The sequence below is a fragment of the Heterodontus francisci genome, unplaced genomic scaffold (genome assembly GCF_036365525.1).
Source record: "Heterodontus francisci isolate sHetFra1 unplaced genomic scaffold, sHetFra1.hap1 HAP1_SCAFFOLD_73, whole genome shotgun sequence".
NCBI lineage: Eukaryota > Metazoa > Chordata > Chondrichthyes > Heterodontiformes > Heterodontidae > Heterodontus > Heterodontus francisci.
Window position 1 is genome coordinate 252,315 of NW_027142236.1, and position 19,310 is coordinate 271,624.

Sequence of the window (19,310 nt, forward strand, 5' to 3'; positions counted from 1 at the left end):
AATCTCCTCACTTATTCTGTTCACCTGGTAACATGTCCCGTGTATATTAACCCATCAGGTGAACACACTCTCCTCATTTATACTGTTCACCTGGTAATATGTCCAGTGTATATTAAACAATCAGGGGAACACATTCTCCTCAATTATACTGTTCACCTGGTAACATGTCCCGTGCGTGTTAAACCATCTGGGGAACACACTCTTCTCACTTATCCTGTTCACCTGGTAACATGTTCCGTGAGTATTAAACAATCAGGGGAACACACTCTCCTCACTTATACTGTTCAACTGGTAACATTTCCCTCGTATATTAAACCATCAGGGGAACACACTCTCCTCACTTATACTGTTCACCTGGTAACATTTCCCTTGTATTTTAAACCATCAGGGGAACACACTCTCCTCACTTATACTGTTCACCTGGTAACATGTCCCGTGCGTGTTAAACCATCAGGGGAACACTCTCTCCTCACTTATACTGTTCACCTGGTAACATGTCCCGTGAGTATAAAACAATCAGGGGAACATACTCTCCTCACTTATACTGTTCACCTGGTGACATGACCCGTCTGTATTAACCCATCAGGTGAACACACTCGCCTCACTTATACTGTTCATCTGGTAACATGTCCCGTGTATATTAACCCATCAGGTGAACACACTCTCCTCATTTATACTGTTCACCTGGTAATATGTCCAGTGTATATTAAACAATCAGGGGAACACACTCTCCTCACTTATACTGTTCACCTGGTAATATGTCCAGTGCATATTAAACCATCAGGGGAACACATTCTCCTCACTTATACTGTTCACCTGGTAACATGTCCCGTGCGTGTTAAACCATCAGGGTAACACACTCTCCTCACTTATCCTGTTCACCTGGTAACATGTTCCGTGAGTATTAAACAATCAGGGGAACACACTCTCCTCACTTATACTGTTCACCTGGTAACATTTCCCTCGTATATTAAACCATCAGGGGAACACACTCTCCTCACTTATACTGTTCACCTGGTAACATTTCCCTCGTATATTAAACCATCAGGGGAACACACTCTCCTCACTTATACTGTTCACCTGGTAACATGTCCCATGTGTATTAAACAATCAGGGGAACACACTCTCCTCACTTATACTGTTCACCTGGTAACATTTCCCTCGTATATTAAACCATCAGGGGAAGACACTCTCCTCACTTATACTGTTCACCTGGTAACATGTCCCCTGCGTGTTAAACCATCAGGGGAACACACTCTCCTCACTTATCCTGTTCACCTGGTGACATGTCCCGTGAGCATAAAACAATCAGGGGAACACACTCTCCTCACTTATCCTGTTCACCTGGTGACATGTCCCGTGTATATTAAACCATAAGGGGAACACACTCTCCTCGCTTATACTGTTCACCTGGTAACATGTCCCGTGTATATTAAACCATCAGGGGAACACACTCTCCTCACTTATACTGTTCACCTGGTAACATGTCCTGTGTGCATGAAACCATCAGAGGAACACACTCTCCTCACTTATACTGTTCATCTGGTAACAAGTCCCGTCAGTATTAAACCATCAGGGGAACACACTCTCCTCACTTATACTGTTCACCTGGTAACATGTCCCGTCAGTATTTAACAATCAGGGGAACACACTCTCGTCAATTATACTGTTCACCTGGTAACATGTCCCGTGCGTGTTAAACCATCAGGGGAACACACTCTCCTCACTTATACTGTTCACCTGGTATCATGTCCCGTGAGTATTAAACAATCAGGGGAACACACTCTCCTCACTTATACTGTTCACCAGATAATATGTCCAGTGCATATTAAACCATCAGGGGAACACATTCTCCTCACTTATACTGTTCACCTGGTAACATGTCCTGTGTATATTAAACCATCAGGGGAACACACTCTCCTTACTTATACTGTTCACCTGGTAACATGTCCCGTGAATATTAAACCATCAGGGGAAAGCACTCCCCTCACTTATACTGTTCTCCTGGTAACATGTCCCGTGTATATGAAACCATCAGGGGAACACATTCTCCTCACTTATACTGTTCACCTGGTAACATGTCCCGTGCGTGTTAAACCATCAGGGTAACACACTCTCCTCACTTATCCTGTTCACCTGGTAACATGTTCCGTGAGTATTAAACAATCAGGGGAACACACTCTCCTCACTTATACTGTTCACCTGGTAACATTTCCCTCGTATATTAAACCATCAGGGGAACACACTCTCCTCACTCATACTGTTCACCTGGTAACATTTCCCTCGTATATTAAACCATCAGGGGAACACACTCTCCTCACTTATACTGTTCACCTGGTAACATGTCCCATGTGTATTAAACAATCAGGGGAACACACTCTCCTCACTTATACTGTTCACCTGGTAACATTTCCCTCGTATATTAAACCATCAGGGGAAGACACTCTCCTCACTTATACTGTTCACCTGGTAACATGTCCCCTGCGTGTTAAACCATCAGGGGAACACACTCTCCTCACTTATCCTGTTCACCTGGTGACATGTCCCGTGAGCATAAAACAATCAGGGGAACACACTCTCCTCACTTATCCTGTTCACCTGGTGACATGTCCCGTGTATATTAAACCATAAGGGGAACACACTCTCCTCGCTTATACTGTTCACCTGGTAACATGTCCCGTGTATATTAAACCATCAGGGGAACACACTCTCCTCACTTATACTGTTCACCTGGTAACATGTCCTGTGTGCATGAAACGATCAGAGGAACACACTCTCCTCACTTATACTGTTCATCTGGTAACAAGTCCCGTCAGTATTAAACCATCAGGGGAACACACTCTCCTCACTTATACTGTTCACCTGGTAACATGTCCAGTGTATATTAAACCATCAGGGGAACACACTCTCCTCACTTATACTGTTCACCTGGTAACATGTCCCGTGCGTGTTAAACCATCAGGGGAACACACTCTCCTCACTTATACTGTTCACCTGGTATCATGTCCCGTGAGTATTAAACAATCAGGGGAACACACTCTCCTCACTTATACTGTTCACCAGATAATATGTCCAGTGCATATTAAACCATCAGGGGAACACATTCTCCTCACTTATACTGTTCACCTGGTAACATGTCCTGTGTATATTAAACCATCAGGGGAACACACTCTCCTTACTTATACTGTTCACCTGGTAACATTTCCCTCGTATATTAAACCATCAGGGGAACACACTCTCCTCACTTATACTGTTCACCTGGTAACATTTCCCTCGTATATTAAACCATCAGGGGAACACACTCTCCTCACTTATACTGTTCACCTGGTAACATGTCCCATGTGTATTAAACAATCAGGGGAACACACTCTCCTCACTTATACTGTTCACCTGGTAACATTTCCCTCGTATATTAAACCATCAGGGGAAGACACTCTCCTCACTTATACTGTTCACCTGGTAACATGTCCCCTGCGTGTTAAACCATCAGGGGAACACACTCTCCTCACTTATCCTGTTCACCTGGTGACATGTCCCGTGAGCATAAAACAATCAGGGGAACACACTCTCCTCACTTATCCTGTTCACCTGGTGACATGTCCCGTGTATATTAAACCATAAGGGGAACACACTCTCCTCGCTTATACTGTTCACCTGGTAACATGTCCCGTGTATATTAAACCATCAGGGGAACACACTCTCCTCACTTATACTGTTCACCTGGTAACATGTCCTGTGTGCATGAAACCATCAGAGGAACACACTCTCCTCACTTATACTGTTCATCTGGTAACAAGTCCCGTCAGTATTAAACCATCAGGGGAACACACTCTCCTCACTTATACTGTTCACCTGGTAACATGTCCAGTGTATATTAAACCATCAGGGGAACACACTCTCCTCACTTATACTGTTCACCTGGTAACATGTCCCGTCAGTATTTAACAATCAGGGGAACACACTCTCGTCAATTATACTGTTCACCTGGTAACATGTCCCGTGCGTGTTAAACCATCAGGGGAACACACTCTCCTCACTTATACTGTTCACCTGGTATCATGTCCCGTGAGTATTAAACAATCAGGGGAACACACTCTCCTCACTTATACTGTTCACCAGATAATATGTCCAGTGCATATTAAACCATCAGGGGAACACATTCTCCTCACTTATACTGTTCACCTGGTAACATGTCCTGTGTATATTAAACCATCAGGGGAACACACTCTCCTTACTTATACTGTTCACCTGGTAACATTTCCCTCGTATATTAAACCATCAGGGGAACACACTCTCCTCACTTATACTGTTCACCTGGTAACATTTCCCTCGTATATTAAACCATCAGGGGAACACACTCTCCTCACTTATACTGTTCACCTGGTAACATGTCCCATGTGTATTAAACAATCAGGGGAACACACTCTCCTCACTTATACTGTTCACCTGGTAACATTTCCCTCGTATATTAAACCATCAGGGGAAGACACTCTCCTCACTTATACTGTTCACCTGGTAACATGTCCCCTGCGTGTTAAACCATCAGGGGAACACACTCTCCTCACTTATCCTGTTCACCTGGTGACATGTCCCGTGAGCATAAAACAATCAGGGGAACACACTCTCCTCACTTATCCTGTTCACCTGGTGACATGTCCCGTGTATATTAAACCATAAGGGGAACACACTCTCCTCGCTTATACTGTTCACCTGGTAACATGTCCCGTGTATATTAAACCATCAGGGGAACACACTCTCCTCACTTATACTGTTCACCTGGTAACATGTCCTGTGTGCATGAAACCATCAGAGGAACACACTCTCCTCACTTATACTGTTCATCTGGTAACAAGTCCCGTCAGTATTAAACCATCAGGGGAACACACTCTCCTCACTTATACTGTTCACCTGGTAACATGTCCAGTGTATATTAAACCATCAGGGGAACACACTCTCCTCACTTATACTGTTCACCTGGTAACATGTCCCGTCAGTATTTAACAATCAGGGGAACACACTCTCGTCAATTATACTGTTCACCTGGTAACATGTCCCGTGCGTGTTAAACCATCAGGGGAACACACTCTCCTCACTTATACTGTTCACCTGGTATCATGTCCCGTGAGTATTAAACAATCAGGGGAACACACTCTCCTCACTTATACTGTTCACCAGATAATATGTCCAGTGCATATTAAACCATCAGGGGAACACATTCTCCTCACTTATACTGTTCACCTGGTAACATGTCCTGTGTATATTAAACCATCAGGGGAACACACTCTCCTTACTTATACTGTTCACCTGGTAACATGTCCCGTGAATATTAAACCATCAGGGGAAAGCACTCCCCTCACTTATACTGTTCTCCTGGTAACATGTCCCGTGTATATGAAACCATCAGGGGAACACATTCTCCTCACTGAGACTGTTCACCTGGTAACATGTCCCGTGCGTGTTAAACCATCAGGGTAACACACTCTCCTCACTTATCCTGTTCACCTGGTAACATGTTCCGTGAGTATTAAACAATCAGGGGAACACACTCTCCTCACTTATACTGTTCACCTGGTAACATTTCCCTCGTATATTAAACCATCAGGGGAACACACTCTCCTCACTTATACTGTTCACCTGGTAACATTTCCCTCGTATATTAAACCATCAGGGGAGCACACTCTCCTCACTTATACTGTTCACCTGGTAACATGTCCCATGTGTATTAAACAATCAGGGGAACACACTCTCCTCACTTATACTGTTCACCTGGTAACATTTCCCTCGTATATTAAACCATCAGGGGAAGACACTCTCCTCACTTATACTGTTCACCTGGTAACATGTCCCCTGCGTGTTAAACCATCAGGGGAACACACTCTCCTCACTTATCCTGTTCACCTGGTGACATGTCCCGTGAGCATAAAACAATCAGGGGAACACACTCTCCTCACTTATCCTGTTCACCTGGTGACATGTCCCGTGTATATTAAACCATAAGGGGAACACACTCTCCTCGCTTATACTGTTCACCTGGTAACATGTCCCGTGTATATTAAACCATCAGGGGAACACACTCTCCTCACTTATACTGTTCACCTGGTAACATGTCCTGTGTGCATGAAACCATCAGAGGAACACACTCTCCTCACTTATACTGTTCATCTGGTAACAAGTCCCGTCAGTATTAAACCATCAGGGGAACACACTCTCCTCACTTATACTGTTCACCTGGTAACATGTCCAGTGTATATTAAACCATCAGGGGAACACACTCTCCTCACTTATACTGTTCACCTGGTAACATGTCCCGTCAGTATTTAACAATCAGGGGAACACACTCTCGTCAATTATACTGTTCACCTGGTAACATGTCCCGTGCGTGTTAAACCATCAGGGGAACACACTCTCCTCACTTATACTGTTCACCTGGTATCATGTCCCGTGAGTATTAAACAATCAGGGGAACACACTCTCCTCACTTATACTGTTCACCAGATAATATGTCCAGTGCATATTAAACCATCAGGGGAACACATTCTCCTCACTTATACTGTTCACCTGGTAACATGTCCTGTGTATATTAAACCATCAGGGGAAAACACTCTCCTTACTTATACTGTTCACCTGGTAACATGTCCCGTGAATATTAAACCATCAGGGGAAAGCACTCCCCTCACTTATACTGTTCTCCTGGTAACATGTCCCGTGTATATGAAACCATCAGGGGAACACACTCTCCTCACTTATACTGTTCACCTGGTAACATGTCCCGTGTGCATTAAACCATCAGGGGAACACACTCTCCTCACTTATACTGTTCACCTGGTAACATGTCCTGTGTGCATGAAACCTTCAGAGGAACACACTCTCCTCACTGAAACTGTTCATCTGGTAACATGTCCCGTCAGTATTAAACCATCAGGAGAACACAGTCTCCTCACTTATACTGTTCACCTGGTAACATGTCCTTTGCATATTTAACCATCAGGGGAAAACACTCTGCTCACTTATACTGTTCACCTGGTGACATGTCCCGTGTGTATTAAACAATCAGGGGAACACATTCTCCTCACTTATACTGTTCACCTGGTGACATGTCCCGTGTGTATTAAACAATCAGGGGAACTCACTCTCCTCACTTATACTGTTCACCTGGTAACATGTCCAGTGTATATTAAACCATCAGGGGAACACACTCTCCTCACTTATACTGTTCAGCTGGTGAAATGTCCCGTGTGTATTAAACAATCAGGGGAACTCACTCTCCTCACTTATACTGTTCACCTGGTAACATGTCCCGTGCGTGTTAAACCATCAGGGGAACACACTCTCCTCACTTATACTGTTCAGCTGGTGACATGTCCTGTGTATATTAAACAATCAGGGGAACACACTCTCCTCACTTATACTGTTCACCTGGTAACATTTCCCTCGTATATTAAACCATCAGTGGAACACACTCTCCTCACTTATACTGTTCACCTGGTAACATGTCCGGTGTGTATTAAACAATCAGGGGAAGACACTCTCCTCACTTATACTGTTCACCTGGTAACATGTCCTGTGTGCATTAAACCATCAGAGGAACACACTCTCCTCACTTATACTGTTCATCTGGTAACATGTCCCGTCAGTATTAAACCATCAGGAGAACACAGTCTCCTCACTTATACTGTTCACCTGGTAACATGTCCTTTGCATATTTAACCATCAGGGGAAAACATTCTGCTCACTTATACTGTTCACCTGGTGACATGTCCCGTGTGTATTAAACAATCAGGGGAACACACTCTCCTCACTTATACTGTTCACCTGGTAACATGTCCCGTCAGTATTTAACAATCAGGGGAACACACTCTCGTCAATTATACTGTTCACCTGGTAACATGTCCCGTGCGTGTTAAACCATCAGGGGAACACACTCTCCTCACTTATACTGTTCACCTTTTATCATGTCCCGTGAGTATTAAACAATCAGGGGAACACACTCTCCTCACTTATACTGTTCACCAGATAATATGTCCAGTGCATATTAAACCATCAGGGGAACACATTCTCCTCACTTATACTGTTCACCTGGTAACATGTCCTGTGTATATTAAACCATCAGGGGAAAACACTCTCCTTACTTATACTGTTCACCTGGTAACATGTCCCGTGAATATTAAACCATCAGGGGAAAGCACTCCCCTCACTTATACTGTTCTACTGGTAACATGTCCCGTGTATATGAAACCATCAGGGGAACACACTCTCCTCACTTATACTGTTCACCTGGTAACATGTCCCGTGTGCATTAAACCATCAGGGGAACACACTCTCCTCACTTATACTGTTCACCTGGTAACATGTCCTGTGTGCATGAAACCTTCAGAGGAACACACTCTCCTCACTGAAACTGTTCATCTGGTAACATGTCCCGTCAGTATTAAACCATCAGGAGAACACAGTCTCCTCACTTATACTGTTCACCTGGTAACATGTCCTTTGCATATTTAACCATCAGGGGAAAACACTCTGCTCACTTATACTGTTCACCTGGTGACATGTCCCGTGTGTATTAAACAATCAGGGGAACACATTCTCCTCACTTATACTGTTCACCTGGTGACATGTCCCGTGTGTATTAAACAATCAGGGGAACTCACTCTCCTCACTTATACTGTTCACCTGGTAACATGTCCAGTGTATATTAAACCATCAGGGGAACACACTCTCCTCACTTATACTGTTCAGCTGGTGACATGTCCCGTGTGTATTAAACAATCAGGGGAACTCACTCTCCTCACTTATACTGTTCACCTGGTAACATGTCCCGTGCGTGTTAAACCATCAGGGGAACACACTCTCCTCACTTATACTGTTCAGCTGGTGACATGTCCTGTGTATATTAAACAATCAGGGGAACACACTCTCCTCACTTATACTGTTCACCTGGTAACATTTCCCTCGTATATTAAACCATCAGGGGAACACACTCTCCTCACTTATACTGTTCACCTGGTAACATGTCCTGTGTGCATGAAACCATCAGAGGAACACACTCTCCTCACTTATACTGTTCATCTGGTAACAAGTCCCGTCAGTATTAAACCATCAGGGGAACACACTCTCCTCACTTATACTGTTCACCTGGTAACATGTCCAGTGTATATTAAACCATCAGGGGAACACACTCTCCTCACTTATACTGTTCACCTGGTAACATGTCCCGTCAGTATTTAACAATCAGGGGAACACACTCTCGTCAATTATACTGTTCACCTGGTAACATGTCCCGTGCGTGTTAAACCATCAGGGGAACACACTCTCCTCACTTATACTGTTCACCTGGTATCATGTCCCGTGAGTATTAAACAATCAGGGGAACACACTCTCCTCACTTATACTGTTCACCAGATAATATGTCCAGTGCATATTAAACCATCAGGGGAACACATTCTCCTCACTTATACTGTTCACCTGGTAACATGTCCTGTGTATATTAAACCATCAGGGGAAAACACTCTCCTTACTTATACTGTTCACCTGGTAACATGTCCCGTGAATATTAAACCATCAGGGGAAAGCACTCCCCTCACTTATACTGTTCTCCTGGTAACATGTCCCGTGTATATGAAACCATCAGGGGAACACACTCTCCTCACTTATACTGTTCACCTGGTAACATGTCCCGTGTGCATTAAACCATCAGGGGAACACACTCTCCTCACTTATACTGTTCACCTGGTAACATGTCCTGTGTGCATGAAACCTTCAGAGGAACACACTCTCCTCACTGAAACTGTTCATCTGGTAACATGTCCCGTCAGTATTAAACCATCAGGAGAACACAGTCTCCTCACTTATACTGTTCACCTGGTAACATGTCCTTTGCATATTTAACCATCAGGGGAAAACACTCTGCTCACTTATACTGTTCACCTGGTGACATGTCCCGTGTGTATTAAACAATCAGGGGAACACATTCTCCTCACTTATACTGTTCACCTGGTGACATGTCCCGTGTGTATTAAACAATCAGGGGAACTCACTCTCCTCACTTATACTGTTCACCTGGTAACATGTCCAGTGTATATTAAACCATCAGGGGAACACACTCTCCTCACTTATACTGTTCAGCTGGTGAAATGTCCCGTGTGTATTAAACAATCAGGGGAACTCACTCTCCTCACTTATACTGTTCACCTGGTAACATGTCCCGTGCGTGTTAAACCATCAGGGGAACACACTCTCCTCACTTATACTGTTCAGCTGGTGACATGTCCTGTGTATATTAAACAATCAGGGGAACACACTCTCCTCACTTATACTGTTCACCTGGTAACATTTCCCTCGTATATTAAACCATCAGTGGAACACACTCTCCTCACTTATACTGTTCACCTGGTAACATGTCCGGTGTGTATTAAACAATCAGGGGAAGACACTCTCCTCACTTATACTGTTCACCTGGTAACATGTCCTGTGTGCATTAAACCATCAGAGGAACACACTCTCCTCACTTATACTGTTCATCTGGTAACATGTCCCGTCAGTATTAAACCATCAGGAGAACACAGTCTCCTCACTTATACTGTTCACCTGGTAACATGTCCTTTGCATATTTAACCATCAGGGGAAAACATTCTGCTCACTTATACTGTTCACCTGGTGACATGTCCCGTGTGTATTAAACAATCAGGGGAACACACTCTCCTCACTTATACTGTTCACCTGGTAACATGTCCCGTCAGTATTTAACAATCAGGGGAACACACTCTCGTCAATTATACTGTTCACCTGGTAACATGTCCCGTGCGTGTTAAACCATCAGGGGAACACACTCTCCTCACTTATACTGTTCACCTTTTATCATGTCCCGTGAGTATTAAACAATCAGGGGAACACACTCTCCTCACTTATACTGTTCACCAGATAATATGTCCAGTGCATATTAAACCATCAGGGGAACACATTCTCCTCACTTATACTGTTCACCTGGTAACATGTCCTGTGTATATTAAACCATCAGGGGAAAACACTCTCCTTACTTATACTGTTCACCTGGTAACATGTCCCGTGAATATTAAACCATCAGGGGAAAGCACTCCCCTCACTTATACTGTTCTACTGGTAACATGTCCCGTGTATATGAAACCATCAGGGGAACACACTCTCCTCACTTATACTGTTCACCTGGTAACATGTCCCGTGTGCATTAAACCATCAGGGGAACACACTCTCCTCACTTATACTGTTCACCTGGTAACATGTCCTGTGTGCATGAAACCTTCAGAGGAACACACTCTCCTCACTGAAACTGTTCATCTGGTAACATGTCCCGTCAGTATTAAACCATCAGGAGAACACAGTCTCCTCACTTATACTGTTCACCTGGTAACATGTCCTTTGCATATTTAACCATCAGGGGAAAACACTCTGCTCACTTATACTGTTCACCTGGTGACATGTCCCGTGTGTATTAAACAATCAGGGGAACACATTCTCCTCACTTATACTGTTCACCTGGTGACATGTCCCGTGTGTATTAAACAATCAGGGGAACTCACTCTCCTCACTTATACTGTTCACCTGGTAACATGTCCAGTGTATATTAAACCATCAGGGGAACACACTCTCCTCACTTATACTGTTCAGCTGGTGACATGTCCCGTGTGTATTAAACAATCAGGGGAACTCACTCTCCTCACTTATACTGTTCACCTGGTAACATGTCCCGTGCGTGTTAAACCATCAGGGGAACACACTCTCCTCACTTATACTGTTCAGCTGGTGACATGTCCTGTGTATATTAAACAATCAGGGGAACACACTCTCCTCACTTATACTGTTCACCTGGTAACATTTCCCTCGTATATTAAACCATCAGTGGAACACACTCTCCTCACTTATACTGTTCACCTGGTAACATGTCCGGTGTGTATTAAACAATCAGGGGAAGACACTCTCCTCACTTATACTGTTCACCTGGTAACATGTCCTGTGTGCATTAAACCATCAGAGGAACACACTCTCCTCACTTATACTGTTCATCTGGTAACATGTCCCGTCAGTATTAAACCATCAGGAGAACACAGTCTCCTCACTTATACTGTTCACCTGGTAACATGTCCTTTGCATATTTAACCATCAGGGGAAAACATTCTGCTCACTTATACTGTTCACCTGGTGACATGTCCCGTGTGTATTAAACAATCAGGGGAACACACTCTCCTCACTTATACTGTTCACCCGATGACATGTCCCGTGTGTATTAAACAATCAGGGGAACACACTCTCCTCACTTATACTGTTCACCTGGTGACATGTCCCGTGTGTATTAAACAATCAGGGGAACCCACTCTCCTCACTTATACTGTTCACCTGGTGACATGTCACGTGTGTATTAAACAATCAGGGGAACACACTCTCCTCACATATACTGTTCACCTGGTAACATGTCCTGTGTATATTAAACCATCAGGGGAACACACTCTCCTCACTTATACTGTTCACCTGGTGACATGTCCCGTCAGTATTAAACAATCAGGGGAACACACTCTCGTCAATTATACTGTTCACCTGGTAACATGTCCCGTGCGTGTTAAACCATCAGGGGAACACACTCTCCTCACTTATACTGTTCACCTGGTAACATGTCCCGTGAGTATTAAACAATCAGGGGAACACACTCTCCTCACTTATACTGTTCACCTGGTAACATGTCCTGTTTGTATTAAACAATCAGGGGAACACACTCTCCTCACTTATACTGTTCACCTGGTAACATGTCCTGTGTATATTAAACCATCAGGGGAACACATTCTCCTCACTTATACTGTTCACCTGGTAACATGTCCTGTTTGTATTAAACAATCAGGGGAACACACTCTCCTCACTTATACTGTTCACCTGGTAACATGTCCTGTGTATATTAAACCATCAGGGGAACACACTCTCCTTACTTATACTGTTCACCTGGTAACATGTCCCGTGAATATTAAACCATCAGGGGAAAGCACTCCCCTCACTTATACTGTTCTCCTGGTAACATGTCCCGTGTATATGAAACCTTCAGGGGAACACACTCTCCTCACTTATACTGTTCACCTGGTAACATGTCCCGTGTGTATTAAACAATCAGGGGAACACACTCTCCTCACTTATACTGTTCACCTGGTGACATGTCCCGTGTGTATTAAACAATCAGTGGAACACACTCTCCTCACTTATACTTTTCACCTGGTAACATGTCCCGTGTGTATTGAACAATCAGGGGAACGCACTCTCCTCACTTACACTGTTCACCTGGTGAAATGTCCCGTGTGTATTAAACCATCAGGGGAACAGACTCTCCTCACTTATACTGTTCACCTGGTGACATGTCCCGTCAGTATTAAACAATCAGGGGAACAGACTCTCTTCACTTATACTGTTCACCTGATAACATGTCCCGTGTGCATTAAACCATCAGGGGAACACACTCTCCTCACTTATACTGTTCACCTGGTAACATGTCCCGTGTGTATTGAACAATCAGGGGAACACACTCTCCTCACTTACACTGTTCACCTGGTGAAATGTCCCGTGTGTATTAAACAATCAGGGGATCACACTCTCCTCAATTATACTGTTCACCTGCTGACATGTCCCGGGTATATTAAACCATCAGCGGAACACACTCTACTAACTTATCCTGTTCACCTGGTAACATGTCCCGTGCGTGTTAAACCATCAGGGGAACACACTCTCCTCACATATACTGTTCACCTGGTGACATGTCCCGTGTGTATTAAACAATCAGGGGAACACACTCTCCTCACTTATACTGTTCACCTGGTGACATGTCCCGTGTGTATTAAACAATCAGGGGATCACACTCTCCTCAATTATACTGTTCACCTGGTAACATGTCCCGTGTATACTAAACCATCAGGGGAACTCACTCTCCTCACTTATACTGTTCATCTGGTAACATGTCCCGTGCATATTAAACCATCAGTGGAACACACTCTCCTCACTTATACTGTTCACCTGGTAACATGTCCTGTATGTATTAAACAATCAGGGGAACACACTCTCCTCATTTATACTGTTCATCTGGTAACATGTCCAGTGAATATTAAACCATCAGGGGAACACATTCTACACACTTATCCTGTTCACCTGGTGACATGTCCTGTATGTATTAAACAATCAGGGGAACACACTCGCCTCACTTATACTGTTCACCTGGTAACATGTCCCGTGTGTATTAAACAATCAGGGGAACACACTCTCCTCACTTATACTATTCACCTGGTAACATGTCCCGTGCGTGTTAAACCATCAGGGGAACACAATCTCCTCACTTATTCTGTTCACCTGGTAACATGTCCCGTGTATATTAACCCATCAGGTGAACACACTCTCCTCATTTGTACTGTTCACCTGGTAATATGTCCAGTGTATATTAAACAATCAGGGGAACACATTCTCCTCACTTATACTGTTCACCTGGTAACATGTCCCCTGCGTGTTAAACCATCTGGGGAACACACTCTTCTCACTTATCCTGTTCACCTGGTAACATGTTCCGTGAGTATTAAACAATCAGGGGAACACACTCTCCTCACTTATACTGTTCAACTGGTAACATTTCCCTCGTATATTAAACCATCAGGGGAACACACTCTCCTCACTTATACTGTTCACCTGGTAACATTTCCCTCGTATTTTAAACCATCAGGGGAACACACTCTCCTCACATATACTGTTCACCTGGTAACATGTCCCGTGCGTGTTAAACCATCAGGGGAACACTCTCTCCTCACTTATACTGTTCACCTGGTAACATGTCCCGTGAGTATAAAACAATCAGGGGAACATACTCTCCTCACTTATACTGTTCACCTGGTGACATGACCCGTCTGTATTAACCCATCAGGTGAACACACTCGCCTCACTTATACTGTTCATCTGGTAACATGTCCAGTGTATATTAAACAATCAGGGGAACACACTCTCCTCACTTATACTGTTCACCTGGTAATATGTCCAGTGCATATTAAACCATCAGGGGAACACATTCTCCTCACTTATACTGTTCACCTGGTAACATGTCCCGTGCGTGTTAAACCATCAGGGTAACACACTCTCCTCACTTATCCTGTTCACCTGGTAACATGTTCCGTGAGTATTAAACAATCAGGGGAACACACTCTCCTCACTTATACTGTTCACCTGGTAACATTTCCCTCGTATATTAAACCATCAGGGGAACACACTCTCCTCACTTATACTGTTCACCTGGTAACATTTCCCTCGTATATTAAACCATCAGGGGAACACACTCTCCTCACTTATACTGTTCACCTGGTAACATGTCCCATGTGTATTAAACAATCAGGGGAACACACTCTCCTCACTTATACTGTTCACCTGGTAACATTTCCCTCGTATATTAAACCATCAGGGGAAGACACTCTCCTCACTTATACTGTTCACCTGGTAACATGTCCCCTGCGTGTTAAACCATCAGGGGAACACACTCTCCTCACTTATACTGTTCACCTGGTGACATGTCCCGTGAGCATAAAACAATCAGGGGAACACACTCTCCTCACTTATCCTGTTCACCTGGTGACATGTCCCGTGTATATTAAACCATAAGGGGAACACACTCTCCTCGCTTATACTGTTCACCTGGTAACATGTCCCGTGTATATTAAACCATCAGGGGAACACACTCTCCTCACTTATACTGTTCACCTGGTAACATGTCCTGTGTGCATGAAACCATCAGAGGAACACACTCTCCTCACTTATACTGTTCATCTGGTAACATGTCCCGTCAGTATTAAACCATCAGGGGAACACACTCTCCTCACTTATACTGTTCACCTGGTAACATGTCCAGTGTATATTAAACCATCAGGGGAACACACTCTCCTCACTTATACTGTTCACCTGGTAACATGTCCCGTCAGTATTTAACAATCAGGGGAACACACTCTCGTCAATTATACTGTTCACCTGGTAACATGTCCCGTGCGTGTTAAACCATCAGGGGAACACACTCTCCTCACTTATACTGTTCACCTGGTATCATGTCCCGTGAGTATTAAACAATCAGGGGAACACACTCTCCTCACTTATACTGTTCACCAGATAATATGTCCAGTGCATATTAAACCATCAGGGGAACACATTCTCCTGACTTATACTGTTCACCTGGTAACATGTCCTGTGTATATTAAACCATCAGGGGAACACACTCTCCTTACTTATACTGTTCACCTGGTAACATCTCCCGTGAATATTAAACCATCAGGGGAAAGCACTCCCCTCACTTATACTGTTCTCCTGGTAACATGTCCCGTGTATATGAAACCATCAGGGGAACACACTCTCCTCACTTATACTGTTCACCTGGTAACATGTCCCGTGTGCATTAAACCATCAGGGGAACACACTCTCCTCACTTATACTGTTCACCTGGTAACATGTCCTGTGTGCATGAAACCATCAGAGGAACACACTCTCCTCACTGAAACTGTTCATCTGGTAACATGTCCCGTCAGTATTAAACCATCAGGAGAACACAGTCTCCTCACTTATACTGTTCACCTGGTAACATGTCCTTTGCATATTTAACCATCAGGGGAAAACACTCTGCTCACTTATACTGTTCACCTGGTGACATGTCCCGTGTGTATTAAACAATCAGGGGAACACATTCTCCTCACTTATACTGTTCACCTGGTGACATGTCCCGTGTGTATTAAACAATCAGGGGAACTCACTCTCCTCACTTATACTGTTCACCTGGTAACATGTCCAGTGTATATTAAACCATCAGGGGAACACACTCTCCTCACTTATACTGATCACCTGGTGACATGTCCCGTGTGTATTAAACAATCAGGGGAACTCACTCTCCTCACTTATACTGTTCACCTGGTAACATGTCCAGTGTATATTAAACCATCAGGGGAACACACTCTCCTCACTTATACTGTTCACCTGGTGACATGTCCCGTCAGTATTTAACAATCAGGGGAACACACTCTCGTCAATTATACTGTTCACCTGGTAACATTTCCCGTGCGTGTTAAACCATCAGGGGAACACACTCTCCTCACTTATACTGTTCACCTGGTAACATGTCCAGTGAGTATTAAACAATCAGGGGAACACACTCTCCTCACTTATACTGTTCACCAGATAATATGTCCAGTGTATATTAAACCATCAGGGGAACACATTCTCCTCACTTATACTGTTCACCTGGTAACATGTCCTGTTTGTATTAAACAATCAGGGGAATACACTCTCCTCACTTATACTGTTCATCCTGGTAACATGTCCTGTGTAAATTAAACCATCAGGGGAACACACTCTCCTTACTTATACTGTTCACCTGGTAACATGTCCCGTGAATATTAAACCATCAGGGGAAAGCACTCCCCTCACTTATACTGTTCTCCTGGTAACATGTCCCGTTTATATGAAACCATCAGGGGAACACACTCTCCTCACTTATACTGTTCACCTGGTAACATGTCCCGTGTGCATTAAACCATCAGGGGAACACACTCTCCTCACTTATACTGTTCACCTGGTAACATGTCCCGTGTGTATTGAACAATCAGGGGAACACACTCTACTCACTTACACTGTTCACCTGGTGAAATGTCCCGTGTGTATTAAAGAATCAGGGGAACAGACTCTCCTCACTTATACTGTTCACCTGGTGACATGTCCCGTCAGTATTAAACAATCAGGGGAACAGACTCTCCTCACTTATACTGTTCATCTGGTAACATGTCCCGTGCATATTAAACCATCAGGGGAACACACTCTCCTCACTTATACTGTTCTCCTGGTAACATGTCCCGTGTATATGAAACCATCAGGGGAACTCACTCTCCTCACTTATAGTGTTCATCTGGTAACATGTCCAGTGAATATTAAACCATCAGGGGAACACATTCTCCTCACTTATACTGTTCATCTGGTAACATGTCCCGTGCATATTAAACCATCAGGGGAACACACTCTCCTCACTTATACTGTTCACCTGGTAACATGTCCAGTGAATATTAAACCATCAGTGGAACACATTCTCCTCAATTATACTGTTCATCTGGTAACATGTCCAGTGAATATTAAACCATCAGGGGAACACACTCTCCTCACTTATACTGTTCACCTGGTGACATGTCCCGTCAGTATTAAACAATCAGGGGAACAGACTCTCTTCACTTATACTGTTCACCTGATAACATGTCCCGTGTGCATTAAACCATCAGGGGAACACACTCTCCTCACTTATACTGTTCACCTGGTAACATGTCCCGTGTGTATTGAACAATCAGGGGAACACACTCTCCTCACTTACACTGTTCACCTGGTGAAATGTCCCGTGTGTATTAAACAATCAGGGGATCACACTCTCCTCAATTATACTGTTCACCTGCTGACATGTCCCGGGTATATTAAACCATCAGCGGAACACACTCTACTAACTTATCCTGTTCACCTGGTAACATGTCCCGTGCGTGTTAAACCATCAGGGGAACACACTCTCCTCACATATACTGTTCACCTGGTGACATGTCCCGTGTGTATTAAACAATCAGGGGAACACACTCTCCTCACTTATACTGTTCACCTGGTGACATGTCCCGTGTGTATTAAACAATCAGGGGATCACACTCTCCTCAATTATACTGTTCACCTGGTAACATGTCCCGTGTATACTAAACCATCAGGGGAACTCACTCTCCTCACTTATACTGTTCATCTGGTAACATGTCCCGTGCATATTAAACCATCAGTGGAACACACTCTCCTCACTTATACTGTTCACCTGGTAACATGTCCTGTATGTATTAAACAATCAGGGGAACACACTCTCCTCATTTATACTGTTCATCTGGTAACATGTCCAGTGAATATTAAACCATCAGGGGAACACATTCTACACACTTATCCTGTTCACCTGGTGACATGTCCTGTATGTATTAAACAATCAGGGGAACACACTCGCCTCACTTATACTGTTCACCTGGTAACATGTCCCGTGTGTATTAAACAATCAGGGGAACACACTCTCCTCACTTATACTATTCACCTGGTAACATGTCCCGTGCGTGTTAAACCATCAGGGGAACACAATCTCCTCACTTATTCTGTTCACCTGGTAACATGTCCCGTGTATATTAACCCATCAGGTGAACACACTCTCCTCATTTGTACTGTTCACCTGGTAATATGTCCAGTGTATATTAAACAATCAGGGGAACACATTCTCCTCACTTATACTGTTCACCTGGTAACATGTC